The sequence below is a fragment of the Drosophila montana genome, unplaced genomic scaffold (assembly GCF_035044405.1).
Source record: "Drosophila montana isolate Dmon_TW-CO22-7 unplaced genomic scaffold, ASM3504440v1 contig_2747_1, whole genome shotgun sequence".
Classification (NCBI taxonomy): Eukaryota; Metazoa; Arthropoda; class Insecta; order Diptera; family Drosophilidae; genus Drosophila; species Drosophila montana.
In genome coordinates this window covers 108,324-124,871 of record NW_026997619.1, presented here as the reverse complement: position 1 = coordinate 124,871, position 16,548 = coordinate 108,324, and the positions used below count along the sequence as shown (strand labels likewise).

The 16,548-nt window shown below is 36.6% G+C and overlaps 2 long non-coding RNA genes across 2 annotated transcripts in view; one reads left to right on the top strand and one right to left on the bottom strand.

Moving 5' to 3' along the window:
- The window catches only part of LOC135429963 (uncharacterized), a 36,756-nt gene extending 25,457 nt beyond the window's left edge, over positions 1-11,299 (bottom strand). The window contains exon 1 of the long non-coding RNA XR_010436495.1: positions 10,908-11,299. This is a non-coding gene — a long non-coding RNA (uncharacterized LOC135429963). The remainder of the gene's footprint in view (positions 1-10,907) is intronic.
- Positions 11,300-11,468: 169 nt separating this feature from the next.
- LOC135429914 (uncharacterized) lies at positions 11,469-12,289 on the top strand. Its single transcript, XR_010436487.1, has 2 exons — positions 11,469-11,738; positions 11,802-12,289. It is a non-coding gene; the product is annotated as an uncharacterized LOC135429914 (long non-coding RNA).
- Positions 12,290-16,548: the final 4,259 nt, after the last annotated feature.

Sequence of the window (16,548 nt, the reverse complement as noted above, 5' to 3'; positions counted from 1 at the left end):
AATTGCCTAATTTTTTTAACTAATATTTTTCATGTCATTTTTTTATTTCTGTGTTTTAATTTTAGAGTTTGACCAAGTGAAATACTAGATGATTTGTACACAATAAAATTTTATTTAATGGATTTAAGTGCATATAAAAATATTGAATAAATTCTTTAAAGCATCGACGAACTTCAGACAAGCTTTTAAAATACGCTGACAATTATTTAAAGAGAATTAATGCACATAGCTTGGCAACTTTTTAAGGGCATATATTTTTGTCTCAAAGTTGGAATATAAATTTTATATTAACTTTTGACCGTAATTATAATTAAGGAAGACATGTTTCCATTCAAATGCTAGCAATGCAAAATATTTTACAAAATGTGCTCCCATTTTTATAAGAATCCTGAGAGTAAATAATGTTATCAAAATATGCAGATTATCAAATGTTATTGTCAACAAACTCTAGCATTAAAAATTTGCTTAAGAAAAAGCGACGATGCGACCCCATATTTTTTTAAGAACCCACAAGAAATATTCTTAAAAATTGTAATTAAAATAAATAATAAGAACTTCATTCAAATAAAGATGTGCCTGTGCCTAACAATAAACAAATCGCGCCCAGCTGCACTTAAGCAATTGTTACTGTACCAGTTCAAAAGAAAACACTCAGAAATTCAAGCACAACACACACGCACACCATCACACATTTTACAACAATAAAAATACCTTTAGTGTATGTCTTGTTTTTAACTCTTTAATTACGCTTAATTATTTATTAAGCAGATTGCGAGCTGCGTTGGAATTTAATTTGGGCTGGGCGTATTGCGAGCAGCTCAGATATAAAGGACTCAGGACAAAGTCGTGCAACCAGTTGTTGCCTTTCCGGCCTGTCATTACTTAGGTCTTTGCTCTGGCGTGTGCCCGGGCACTTGAAAGTGCCGCAGCACTTTTTGGCATACACTTCTTATGGCAGGTCTGAATTTTGGGTTCTTATTGAATTGACTTTGATGCGCGCCGTATTTTGCACTCCTAAAGGACAACGAATCCTGCAGAAGAACTACACGAGCCTGTGAGCAATCAAGTTTTCTGATTATTGTTTTGCCTACACAATAAGTTTGACGTATGGACGACGATAACGACGGCAAGGACAACAACGCGCATCCGCACCGTTTGAATGCACGATTTGTACTAAACTCAGCAGCACGAATCGTGCAACATGCTCGGCAAATGTGCCAATGGCAAATTAAATTCATCGGCGTAGTCCTTGTTCGAGCCAGGACTTGCTCTCTGTTTACAGGCGGCAAAATGAACTAAATAATAAACGGACATTTTTAGATCGTCTCGACTCTCTCTCCGGTGAAAACAACGTTCGGTTGGGTTTCGCTCGGCTGTGCAAATCGCCTCGCTCGTGCGTCCACATGTTGCCGTGGCCAGCAACCTGTTAGACACATCCTTGCGAGACCGCTGCCGACTGTATGAATAAATGAATGAATGGCAATTGCAGTGGGACTCTCAAGCCTCAATGGTCGTTTGCCAATTTTAGATATGATTAACAAGAAATATTTATATCCTTATGGGCAAAGCCAATTTTTTATATGCTGTCTTTATAGATGTTTATAAATGTTTTGGGAACAATTTTGAGAAATATTATTTTATGGGTTTCATATTTTAAAAATATTAAAAATAAACAAAACAAAACAAAACAAAATACTTGAAATAATGAAACGTTTTCAATATCCATCCGTACATATATATATATTGTAAATCAATTATTATAATTTGCAGACAAAATATAAAAATATAATATATTTTATGTTATATTTGTATATACTTTTTAATATTTTAAACATATATTTGAAATCTAATATTGAAAATTTTCAAATATAAATATACAAACACTTTATGACAAATCACAGAAAATTTGTTTGGAATTCCACTATGGTAATTTTATATATATTATATATATTATAATGTTTATTATTTTATATACTTTCTTTTTTATTATTACAAAAATGTTGTACTTTTAAAGTAATATTGCAATTTTCAGATGTAAGTTTTATTGTATTAAATTAGTGAAAATTTGTTTGCAAATTCGCTTATGGTACATAATGTATGAAGAATGTAAAGTTTTGAAAATTATATTATATTCTGTTTTTAATAATGAAACAAATCTCTGTTTAAGCCACATTTTATAAAGGACTTCACCTTAGTGCAGAAAACAAAAGAGTAAAATATCCCAATAAGAGCGCGCATGCGCAATACAGCGAATCGGTTAAGGGGAACAAAGCCGATGAAACGGTTAAGCAAAAGTCGAGCTAAAAAAGCCCAAAACAAAATGTAAACAAAATTAAGGTAAGCCGAAAACATGCCAATTGGCTATAGCCTAGCCTTATCAACTACAGAAATGAAGGGAATTAATTGAACTAAGCGATATAAGAATATACCTATTTGCCATAGGTTAACTTGAAGACCAGCTCTCCTCATTGCGCTAAGCCTAATCCACTTTATGGGTATACAGCTCCTTTGGGTACCACAAATACCAACTAACTAACCAACTAAAACCAAACCCCAACCAAACTCAACTAACTGATGTACTGATGCAATATCATGCCGCTCGACTGTGGCAAGGAGCATGTCTAACAAATGCCAGCAACTTTAACCGCGAAAAAAAAAACCAAAGTTGTAGCGAAACGGCAGTGTCCCAGACAACAACAGCGAACAACAACAAACACAACAACGGGTTTAACGTTGGCCTGTGCCGCTGTGGTCGCCGCCACAACGACAATAAATACGCAACAACAGCAGCAGCAGCGGCAAAAACAACAACCACGTCGAGCGGTAGCTGAGAGAGCAACAGCGTCAGAGTCTACGACTAACAGGCATATCAACAGCATCATGATGTAAAAACTTTTTGCATTCGAGAGCCTTAAACCACCTTCAACCAGCTAACCAGCACCACCCTCCCCCCCTCCTACTGCACCGCAGTTGCTTCTGCGTCGACCCCGTCAACAATTTTTGTTTACAAACTTTTGCTTGTTTGTGTATTGTGCGAAGCGGTTGTAGGCTAAAAGGGGATGGGTGTGGGTCGCCCACCTGCGACAGCGACCTCAGCTGTTGCTGTGTTAGCATTGTCCACAAAGGACTCACAGGACTTGCTCCTGCCATCAAGTACGGCGCGTCGCGCCAAAAGTTGCAAATTTTTATATATTTTTTCGCCTTTTCTATGTTTTTTTTTCTCTGCCCCAGCTAACAGGGAAATTCCTGATGCGATTATGAGACGCCTTGTTAAGTCAAGTCACCAAGCTGGGTGGGTTGGTTGTTGCAAATAGATCACAAGACAAAGATGCTAAATATTTGTGGCTTTGCGGTCAGGTGATAAGCTTAAATTTAAATTAAAAAGCTGCAGAGAGATACAACAAATAAATGTTTTGTAGTAAACGAATGTAAGGAAACGAATATTTTAAATACACCTACACAAAGTTTAAGAAGCTTAAAAAATATGTATCTAAGAACAAAAAATTTACTTGATTACTGCCTTCGAGCCCGAATCAAATGTTCGATGCTTCAATTTGCGCGTCGAGCCGATGCCTCGCTTTGCGGTTCGATTCGTGAGGCTGATTTTAAAATTTATGAAACCAGATTTAAAATGAAAACATGGCTCCAACCTTTTTTACAATTTCTTTAAATAAATAAACTTGATAACAAATGTAATTTTTTGTATCTACAATTTGATATTTATCGAAATTAGTTAATTTCCAATTATTTTGAATACTAAAGCTAAGGTGACCGCAAATTTTAAATATAAAAAACAAATTGGCAATAATATTTTCAAATTGTTCAAATAAAATTCATCTGAGCCTAATCAAATCAATTTAACAAGTTGTCATATTTAACTGGTTGTTAACTGACGTTAACACAGACATGTACGAAAGGGCATGCATAAAAAATATTTCTTTTTTTTAACAAGTATTGTCAAGACAAATTAAATTAAGCTAACAATCGCTTAAAGCTGCTTACGAATGATATTTCTCGCTCCCAATGACAGCCCTAAACTAAAATCTAGGCATATGCTTCAATGCCAACCTCACACTTCACTTACGCTTAACAGATACAAAGTTGACTGAGCGCACTTACCTGCAACGAGAAAACAATAAAAAATGGAAATCAATTGGCTGTATCATAAACAGTGCTTCAAATTGATTATAAAGTCGTAGAAGCTTCTAAGTAAAGTACTTGAAATCCACTCTAGACGGACAGGCAGACAGACAGACGGACAGGACAACAAGCAATCGTAGACACACACGCACACGCACAACCCTTGAAAAGGCCTCGGCCACAGCGAAGTGCACTCCGTCCTTTCCATCAAACTATGGAGCAGCCGGCCCCGCTCTAACCCACTCGCCAACTCCTGTCCGACCCGCAATGCAATAACGCCGACAGATTACAAAGTGCACATGTGGTGCGCCATAAAGTAGTGGGTTGCACAATGCCAGAGCAGCGAGCGGAAATCCATGTTGCAACAACAACAGCAGCAGCAACATCAAGCACAAGTCTAGGAGACGAGACGCAGTGCCGTGGCCAAAAGCCTTCGGCCGCTGCCATGACTGTACACACACACGCCTCCTCCCCCTAAAGGACACTCCTCACACAAAACCCCTTTTCCTGTGGCCTTTTGCCGAACTCCATTAAGTTTACGCGACCAGCAACACGAAGAACTTTACTTCTGTGGTCGCCGGGGTCGCAGCCTCTCTTGTTGTTGTTGCTTTGAGTATGTCCAAATGCGTTGCTGTACTATCTATTGATGTCCCTGCTTATTGTTGTTGTTGTTGCCCTTGGCAACTGTATGTCAGGTCTATTGCGTGCACTCACATAAACCGCAACCTTTGAGACATTCGCTGATGCTGGAGCCCCACAACTTTATAGTGTTGGAAAATGTTACAAAGTTTAGGGTGCAATGTGCCCGCCCAATGTAGATTTTATGCTGAAATATTGTTAACGTGTGTGCAGCAAAGTGTTTGATGAACAATTGCCTAAAGTGTGGTCTATTCTGATAGACATAAATTGTCGGAAAAGTATGGAATCAGAATATGCTTTAAGTAGCTATGATAGGAAAATAAAATAAATATATAACATATATAAATATAAAATAAATATATAATATATATAAATATAAAAAATATATATAATATATAAATATAAAAAAATATATAATATATATCAAAGTTGTTCTCTATCATAGAAAGATGTATGGTGATAAAAATTTTCAGAGAGATCAGGCACTTATAATCCTTATATGTTATTGTTTTTGATCTAGGCAATTCTTTAATGTTGAATATTTCCAATTAAAATGTAAACTTGGTGAATATCAGAGATAAAATGAAAGAGAAAGGTAGATTCTATAGATAGACGTTATCAGAGAGCACACGTTTTTGTTTGGGATTGCAGATTCAGAGACAAGCATACACAATAAGGAACTTCCTAATTTAAAAAAAATTTATGATCACGATAAAAATAGCTTGCATTGTCAAGTAACCAACAATGCTGTAATTTACTACAACAGACAAAAGAAAAATCTGTGTATTAAATATTCGTTAAATATGCGGCTTTATATAAAATATATATATATTAGAGCACCTCGGTTCATTCAAAGGTATACCAACCGTCTTTTCGTTTGAAATTAATGAAAAATGCATTTTGAAACCACGAATTTTTCATATTCATTTTAGACAGTAAATTAATAGGTTAATAACTTTTCTCTGTGTGCACATACTCAAAGCAAACAACACCAATGAAATTTCTAAATACAATTCCCATAAAACAAAACATTTTAGGGAGAAGGTTTAGCAGCCCATTTTATGTAGCTTGCAGCAGCATTCCGTTAAAGCAACTGCCACAGAGTCTACGAGTCACACAAACAACTAGACGACAATGCGACAAAAGGAAGTTCATGCAGCTTTGTGTGTCGCTGCCCTGTCCTGCAACTGAAGACAGCGAAGAGGCAGCTGCCCCACGCCCAAGCCATTATTTGGTATGCCATCAAAGAGGGCCCGAGACAGCTGCAGAAGACGGGCCCATACCGAAGGCCTTATAAAAAAAATATATATACGAGTTGGAGAAGGATGAGCGGGAAGAATGTGAAGTGCAGTGCACATACAAAACAGATAAATGGTAGCAACTTTTTAACAAATCCAACGGACGGGGCCCAGTGCATTGAGTAGACGACAATGCCCCAACCCCGCCGGCAATTGCCACCCCCCCCCCCCCTACTCCAGATAAAATTTGAATTTTTTTTCTCTTTTGCCCGTAAGCAGCAGCATTGAGACGAGACAAAATGTAAAATTATGCGGCAGTTGCAAGCCAAAGTTTATGGTTGACCCAAGCGCAGAGGGCAAGAGAATGAGAGAGAGAAGGGAAGGCTGTAAGAGATAGAGAGGGGGAGGTGAGAGCCGGCAAAGGCAAGTGCATTTATTGTCTTTGGGCGAAGCAGTCGAGCACGCAAATATGCTGCAAGCTGACTGATGCTGCCGCCCCCTGAGTGGCACACACACACGCACACACATTGCGACGACAAACAGGAAGTACGCATTTCCTGCACTCGAAAACAGGCACAGTGAGAGGAAGAGAACTCAACTCTCTGAAATGCAGAGACTACTCTTCAGTGCAAATGTCGCGACAACGTCGACAAACAACTTTTGACACAAAAGTGCTGAAAACTGTTTTTCTTTTGCCAGTTTCCTGGCGTTGGTCTACAGTTTTGCCCACGTTGCCAAATTAATTGAAAATGACTAGACCTGAGGGAGAGTGTATATATATATATGTGTGTGTGCGTGAGTGAGGGGGAGAGCGAGCCAGAGCCCTTGCCAGATAATTTCGAGCAGTATGTGTGCCTTGATCTTGACGCTGTCGCTTGTCCCTGAACTTGGTCCCTGCTCGGTCGCCCATTCCCTTACAGCGTGCGTATGTATGTGTGTGTGTGTCTGTCTGTGTGTGGCCAGCGGCACAAATGAGTTTCGTGTCACAAGTTGACCCAACTGAGATTAAGTGGGCGTTTAATTTGCCAACTCTCGCTGGGGTCGCCGCCCTTGGCTCACAGAAATTGCGTTAATGTAATCCCCGCATGGCGTATGCTCCCGCTTTCTTTTTTTTTTTTTTTACCCCCTGTTCACAGTTTAGTAAATTTTTTTGTTATTTTTGTTTTGTTTTTTAGGTTTGCTTGGATATTGTCGCTTGGCTGGCGCCGTGGCTGCTGTTATTTTTTCGGCTGCGGGGTCACCACTTGCTGTGCTTTGTCCTTGAGCCAAGGCAAGTCCTCGACTTACTGGCTGCACTGCCTGGCTGATCTCTGCGCGGTATTTTAACTTAATCAACAGAGTAAATAACACGTCCGCTGCCACTGCGCTACTTGTCATGTTTTTTTTTGGCGAGGGTTTATTTAGCGTTTTTGAAATTTATGAAGTTGTCGGACGTACGAGAGTTATTATTAATGACATTAAATTAATATAAATCTGAGCCACTTTTTTTGAGAAGATGCCTTTATATTATTGCTGCCTTTATATTACTATTGTATTATATTTGATTGATCACATGAGTTGATAAACATGCTTGTGTTATGGTCTTATTTTTTACATTTTCTTTTAAATAAGTTAGTTACTTTTTTATTATTTTTATTTATTTATTTTTTTCATATTATTTTTCTTATTATATTTTTTATTTAATTTTTTTTTTTTTTATTATTAATAATGGAACATTTGTCGAATGCTTTTTATTAAACATTGGGCCTTGTACCAAATATTTTAATACCAATTTAGTATAATAAATAATAATATAATAAAATCTACAAAAAGGTTTTAAGACATTAATGAAAATATGAATGCAACAAAAAATCCCTTTATTTTAAATTTTTAAAAAGCCATTTAGTGACAAGAATAAGTAAAATATAAAAGAAAAAATTTTCTTAAAGCTTTGGTGCGAATGCCGAATCTTTAAAAACAATAAAACAATTGAGAGCTCGGGGGATAAGACAATGGAATGAAAACATGTTTTTCTTCCTTTCATACATAAATTACACTTTCCTATATTATAAAACTCAAGAAAATAGTGTTGTCTTTCTTAGCTGTAAGCAGCTCTAAGCTTTTTCAATCTATTTTTCCTATCATTTAATAAAAATCTGCAGAGTGTAAAATCAATTTGCATACATATTCAATCTCTAAACATGTCAAATCAGAACTTATGACAAACTATGGCAATTTTAATTAAATATTTATCTAAATAAATAAGGCATTTAATTTACGTGCTGGACAAATGGTTGAGCTTAGCCCAGTTGCTGCAAATTGCTTAGAAATATGTTACAAGCTGTGTGATTATTTGGCTAAAATAAAATAAACCATAAAAAGATAAAAAAAACTGCGAAGCGACAACAAATCGAGCAAATCCCCAAGTAGCTTAGCTCCTGGTTGCTTGGCTGCTCGTCCGGCTGATTGCAGCAGTGTCAGAGTTGGACTCGGAGAGCCAAAGGCAGCGCAGAGCAATTAATGTGAAAATTTCAAAAGAAAAACCAAATATAAAAAAATAGCTGCTTCAGCGGAAAAACACAAACAGCTAAAGAAATCTGGGCGAAAAATCCCCAGCCAACTGAAGTGATTTTCGCACTAATTAACTGCACTTAGTTGACACATACCAATCTATTCACACACACGCACACACATACTTAGACACACACTCAACACACACAGCGTTGTTGGCATAATCAGGAGCAGTGCAGCATTTTAATTGGTTTCCAGCGCTGCCAATATAAAGTCCCACATGTGCAATCGGAATTTCTAGAGAAATTATAGAAAGTAAATGAAATGTGTGTGTGTGTGTGTGTGAGTGCGGGCGTTTCTATGTATTCGTGTGTGTGCATGTGTGTTCGAGTGCGGCTTTGCTGCTAATGTTGTGGGTGGGCGCTTTGGCTGCAACTTAATAATTACGTGGCGCGGTTGACAGCTTTACACTGGCCTCAAACTCGGTAACTACAACACGACAACAACACGACCCTGGTTCTGACTTCTGTTCGAGTTTTTATGCTATCGCTGGCATCGCATGTCAAAGGAAATGCGCTGTTTCAAAGGCTTTATACAATTTGAATGCCCGCTAATGAGGCAAAAACCATTTAATATTCTTCATCTATCTAGCCATGCATTCGAGAAGGACGTCAGTCATGTGCATGTTAAATTTATATGCAGCACATTCTAAATTTTAAATAAAGTAAGCTTGGATATTGAGAATCGCGGAGAAGACTTCTAAATACTATTACGTTGTTGGATAACGTAAAGGGTTTATGTAGCAGGATACCTTCAAGTCAAACACTTTCCACCAAAAAGTTACCTCTGCTTTTCATATAATTTGTATATTTCCTTTTGCTTAGTCTTAACCTGAGAGCCCTCATTACACAGCTCAATTTTAAACAAGAACGTAATAAACGTTAATGTTACGATCCAAATGAGACACAATCGAAGGCGAGAGCCAAGACACAAAAAAACAAAGGAAAACAATAGAAGAAGAAAAACAAAATACAGCTAGGAAAATAACAAGTAACTGGAAGCTACAAATGCATACACGGCGGTAAAAGTAAACAGCAAGTGCCATAAAAATGCGACGCTTGGAGCCAAAGCAGATCATATGAGCATTAGGAGAGTGGAGCAGAGCGGCGCCAAGTGCATAAAGAGCAGAAACAGGCCAAGGATTGGATGACTGGGCCAAAGGAATTGGCTTGGCCCAAGTATCACGAAACGAGTCAACAACTGCAGCAGTGCACAAACAAGCACACACACACACACGTTCGAACTCATAAAGGACATGCCAGGTTGGCATGGAAGAGGAGAGCACATAATAGGACAGGACAAGCCAAACGAAACCAATTGAAGAAATGTTGCTGACACGTGAAGACGACAGCGACGAAATTAGTTAGCACTCGAGCTGCATTTGGCCCAAGTCCAGCAGCATCAGGAGCAGCAGCACCAGGACAAACACACACACACACAATAGGCAGGCAGAAGCAACGCCACGTTGCTAGATTACAACACCTGCGGGTAAAAGTCGAGCTGAGTCTTAGCTGCCCCTGCTGCTGCTGCTGTTGTAGTAGTTGTTGTTTTTATACCCTGCAACCATAGATATTTGGTGAATCGGGGAATATTGTACTTGAGCAAATGTATGTTACAGGCGGCAGAAGATTTAAGGTACATATATTCTCAGTCAAGTCGATTTTGAAGTCAGTCCGATATGTGCACGTTAAGTTCTTGTATAACACACGCAGATCAAAGTTCATTCAGATTACCGATAAACACTCCCGATTCACAGTTATTGATAAAACACGGTTTTCAGCAAATCTAGGAAAAATATAGGAGCTAGAGACAAAAATAATTCACTTCTTCGTGAATACTTTCTGTAAACCGCCTAAAAACTGCAATGTATCATCCTATGATAGATATATCACATTCTATACACACAATTAGATGTCATATTAGAACCCTGAAGTGAGAAAAGCATGAGAAGGGGCAGGAATATTTGTGTATGTGTTGGTGTGTATACGATTATATTCAGGTGCGAATGTATATTAAAGCAGCTCGAGGCTGTGTACAGGGTATCTGCTAATCGGACGCTGATAGACCTCCCTTATGCTATGCTCCTTTGGTGTCCTGCACTGCAGCTGCAATTAAATAGCTTCGAGCACACTGAACTCAATTGCTGCAATTTCAATAACTGTTAAGAACACTCAAAGGTACAAGCTTTGGACAGCAGACAGCACACACACAGAGACAGCGCCTGATAATCTGTCATGCAGGAAGAAGGCAGCAGGAGCTTATTCTAAAAATTCCGTCAACAACCAACCCAACCATCATCACAGTTTTTATGTCACTTGACCAAGTTGCTTTTACACTTACCTATTTTTTTTATTTTTAGCTTGCAATGGCCGAAAAGGGAACACGAATGATAAAAATTTTTATATCTGGTCTATTGCGAATTTAATTTATTTTTAGTTTTTTAATTCCTGTGTTGTTATATTGTGTATAGGTCAGTTTTTTTTTTTTGCAAATTAAGTTTAGATCGTGACGCGGTACGGCCGAAAAGTTAACACATTAAGAATTTTGCCACTAAGAAGCCGAAATTTAACTTTTATAAAATATATGTACGCTACACAATCTGATTTTATAAACAATACAAAGAGTAAAAACAAGTTGACATAAACTGAGGTATCTTGCATAGAGTGCTGAGTTTCTGGCCCAGTTGCAAAAATATTTCATAGCAAATATGGGAAAAAGTAAAACAGATAAATTCTATTCTGGATGAAAGTGTAATAAAACTGTACAGCAATTAACCTAAAAGCAATAAAAATCTTAAAATATAAACTTTAAACAAGAGCATAAACATTTGAAAAAATTATTTTTTCCTTTTTTTAATTGAATTTTTTTTTAAATTAGAAATATTTGAAATTTTATTTGACATATTTTGATCTGCCTTTAATTTTGATTTTGTGTCAAAATTTATTTTACACATTCTATTTTATACAAATTATATTCCCTGGTTATTACGCTTATCTTTTCAGTTTAAGCAATTAATCCAAAATAACTTTGGAAAACTTCACAGCTTAAATGCCACAGAGCAGAACTCTCATAATGATTACCAAAGGGCCTTATAAAACTGCCAACTGGGCGCATTCTTCGACAAGAACTTCATCAACAGGTTCCCCACCCAACCGAGAGCACCAGGTTCAGGTTCAGTTTAAGCAGAACAACAGCCCAGCATCTTTCTTATTAAGTTGTTTTCAAAACTAGCAGCAAAAGTTAAATTATAAGCCGCCAAATGATGTCTGTCGCCTATGCAAACACACAGCCTGCCATCCAAAAACTTCAACGTCTGGAATGGGAGGCGTCTGCCAAGCCGGCCCCTTAAAGTGGAGGCACTTAAGATGCTTAGCGCCATGGCAAGCGAAAATAATGACGCTCATAAAAACTAACTAAACAGAAAAATAAAGCAAACAGCATTAAAGGACGACAACGTGAAATACAGTTATATAGACGGCAACTCAGAACTCAGAGCGAAACGCTCGGGTTTTTGTGTATAGAGCGGTAGATGATGGAAGCCTGTTGGTTGTTTTAATATATCCTGTAGATGCTGTGCTCTGAGGGGCATATGCGATTATAACTGCATTAGATTACACCTTGGGTTTTTTAGTATGTTGGTTGGTTGTTATGGTACATACCCTGTATATGTCACTCCTGAGGGGCATACGCCTTTAACCACATTAAATTTCACCTTAAATTACTTTTATTAAATGACATTATTTTAAAGAAGAGATTCAGCACATAACTGCAATTTTGGCATAGTTTTATATATATAATAATATATAATATATGCTGCTATATTTGGGTTTGTTTGATTTCTGTATTTCAAGTTTTGGATGTGGATAGCCGGATTTGGCAATATATTTCTGGCCAGAGTAATATTTAAAATTATTTTTTAGCTTTTAATAATGATTTATATACTGTTTTTTATTTTAAAATATAGTATTTTTATATTAATTTGTATTATTTTTTTTTCTAAATATATTTTTTTTTTAATTTAAATTTTGCTACTTCATAAACTAAATGAAGCCCTATTAACTGCAATTTGTATTTGTTATCAAGAGAAAATAATAATCCTTTTCTCCCTAACTTTTTTGATCGTCACAATTTTCTTACATTTTTCTACAGGGTATTTTAGAGTCTAACCGCTATCAAAACTTTTGACTTTCTTACTTGTTTTTAAGCTGTGCCGCGCTCGGAATGACAATGATAATGATGTGCGATAATGTTGGTAGTTGTTGTGTTTGCTTTGTTTATTGTTTTAGCCTCAGCGACAAATACCATACACTACGATAATGAAGCTACTGATGATGATGATGCTGACGATGTTGTTGATTATTATTGCAGCTAAGACAACTGTCTAAGTTTCTGCTAAAGGATTAGTTAGCCTTTAATTGAAGTTGCAGCAGGAACATGCCACGCCCCCTTGCTAATCAGTTTGGCGGCAGCCCACACAAAGTGCTCCTGATTTATTTATTAGCCAATGTTGCCGCGGCCTATGGAAGATCTCGAGTTTTTCAGCAATTTCATTAATTGATTAGATATACGTTTCCAATTTATTTCTCTCTCTCCCTTTTTGTCGCTCTCTCGTTTGGCATTTGCCCAACGAATTTGCAGCCTGATTGAAAGACTTTTTCCCTGATTTGGCTGGCGTGTTGCTCGATTTTTTTTTTTATTTTATTTTCTTTTATTTTTCTCTGCACTGCATTTACTCGCTCCCTGCCAATTTTAGCAAATGATTTTCTTGGCACAACTTTTCAATTTGTTTTGGCTATTTAAATTTTAATGAAATTGTTCCTAAATGACACACACACATATACACACGCATACTAATTCAATTCCCCTGATTTTGCAGGCTCATTTCTCGGCGCTCACGTGCGTCTCAAATTGTATTTCAATTGGCATTTCGCTAACAAAGTTTCCAGGTAGCAACTCCTCAAATAGAAGTAATTGACTTTGAAATTGATTGCTATTGTTGTTGAAATTGTACACGTAAATGGGATATATAAGATATCTGATATGCTATTTTCTAGACTGGTTTCTTGTGAATATATTTAAAATGCTTTCATGAATTCCAATAAGATACTACGCCCAAGTTTAGTGCTGGGAGAAGTATTCAAAAGTAATAGATCACATTTTCACACTAGGGAAAAGCTTATTAAAATCCTAATTAACAAAAATCAATAAAATTATATATATATTTAAGCAAATTGAACCTAGTTTTCAAGCTAACGGCTACCAAAGCAATATTTACCAACCAAATAAAGTGGACTCCACAGAGATTCACAGATGTGCGTTTAAATATCAATGCTTAATAGTAGCTCACCTGCCAATGCGCTTGTCTTTCTAATTATAAACCAACTATTTCTAGCCCTAACCCATTAACATTTTGAGGAGTGCCCCAAGAGTTCAACCCAATGGCTATTTGCAGCCTATAAATATTTGAATGCGGCCAAACTTAATTAAGGCATATCAAAAGTTGCCAAGCAAAGCTCCAAACCAATTATGCAACTTTTGCAACAATATTTCAGACTGTTCTCATTGTTTATATGCCGCCAGACGAGTTGAGGGGGCGGAGAGCGGGTGCGCTGGATAGCCAAAAGTTGAGAGCTAAGTTTACTCACCTGCTGTAGCTCAACTTTTTTTTTTTTTTTTTTGCCTTTTTGAGGCAAACTTGTTTTAAGCGCTTTTGTGAGCTTATAATTTATAATTTCATTACAAATTTCAAAGAGAGCAAAAGCCTAAAGAGTTTCGGGTCAAATCGGGGTGAGGGGGTAAAAAACTGAGTGCAAGTAAAACATAATTGCCATACATGTCGTATACGCAACATCATCAATTTCACTTGACTGTTGCCTGGTTGACGCTGTCAGAGGAGTCGTCGTATTGTAAACAAGCATAGAAACACACAAATGAACATATGTTATATCAAAAAGGATAAAAAGCTGGGTGGGAAAAAACATGAAAATGAGCACAGCACAAAGAAAAAACCCAAGAAAAACTCAACTAAAATAAACAAACAAAAAAAGAATGGGGAAAAAAAAAAAGAAAATGAAGAGTAGCAGCAACGCACTTAATGCACATATTATTGGAGTCAACATGAAAAACATGAATAAGACAACCAAACAAGACATAAAATATATATATAAATATGAAATATAAACAATAAAAATCACAATAGACAACAAGCAAACAAACAAACTGCAAAGCGGATAACAAATAGAGGACATGGGAACACTTCCCATTGCTAACAAGCATAAAAAAGTAAGTTAGAGTGCTGAAGTTAAGACTGTCTGACTACGGACTACCCTGTAACAGAGTGTAAAGTGGCCTAGAAGCTTTGCTTCTCGAAGAAGCACTGAAATCTAGTCTGAAATCGATATTTATCGATTTTTTCTGGGTAAAATTGTAAATCAACAATAATCCCTATCTGTGTTTTTTGAAATCTCAAGATGAAAGCACCCTATGAAAAGTGTCTAGGATATATCTTTCTTTCCATTTTAATAGTATTGCGTGGTCTGACAAAAAATTTTATACTAATTTGAATGATTTTGGACGTGAATAAAGACATAAATGAATATAGACAAAATTTTGATCACAAACCTATACCCTCTCTTGTATCGTAACTGACTCCCATCTTTATTATACACGATTATTAATCATTTTGTATGTTAACAGGGTATAAAAAGCAATGCTTGAAACCGGAATGCTGCTTTAGGAGCTCCCCACCATATCAATGCAATTTATATGCGACTGAAGAGTCGCCTCGGGCACAACAAGAAGCCGTATAACACCGTCCGGTTCTGTGGCCCATAATGAAATATATGTATAAATTTATATAAGTTGATAGCTAGGAAGAGCAGCGGCAGCAGCAGCTCGAGGTCATAAATAATATTATTATGGGTTCAGTTATTGGCATTAGGAACTTGTGTTTGTCAAGGCAAACAAAACTCGTGTCCTGCCTCCATTGTGTTTGTATTTATCTGTGTATCCTTGTTGCTGGCGCTGTTTAACATCCCCAATGTCGCTGTTATTAGCGCCATTATTCATGCAACAAGTTAGCCAGAGACTTCTCTAATTATGGCTAATTAAATCCATTTGGGTATATTGTCATTGATCAATATGTGCGGTATTATGGAAACTTAAAGGGTTGCTTGGGACTATAAAATCGGATTTGTACCTAATATGCTTATGAAGTGGATGACAGTTTGGAAGTTGAATGAGAACATTTACATGGTAATATTTTGCAAAAGTTAATTTAATAACTAAAAATGAACAAAAGACTATATGCTTGTTGAGCCTGAAATTTCCTCTCTACATATACTCGGCTTCACAGTCCTCGTTCTACACCCCAACAGTACGCAATTTATAAAGTTTCTCAAATATATTTAAATGAAATTGTGGCCACTTTTTTAATTAAAAATGTGCAGTCTAGTCAACATTTTGCTATTTATTGCATTTCAATAATATGCAAAACTATGTGTATATATTGCACTGGGAATACATTGTGAGGGCAAATAGGTGGACAGTTTTATTGACATATAGACGGACAGCAACAACGGCCTACAGATAGCACAAAAACACACACGTAAACACACATATATATATATACACATATGCACACACACGTACATAAAGACACATATATATAAAAGGTATCAAGGTTGATTTATATAGCAAAAACGAGCAGATGGTTATAATTTAATTATTCGCAATAGTTTTTGTGAAAAACATTTGAAACGGCATGAAATGAGGTTAATAAAGGGTATAAGAGTAAAACGTTAGAAAGAAAGGTGGAAATAGTAAAGGGGGGGAAAAAGAAACAGAAAAACATTGAAATACGCCTAAGCACACAGACTTATAAACTAATCACCTTAGCTCAAGTACTCACATAAATTGCTAGAGACACAAACAAATATGAAAATAATTAATATTATATAGATATATTTGAAATATATCTTGA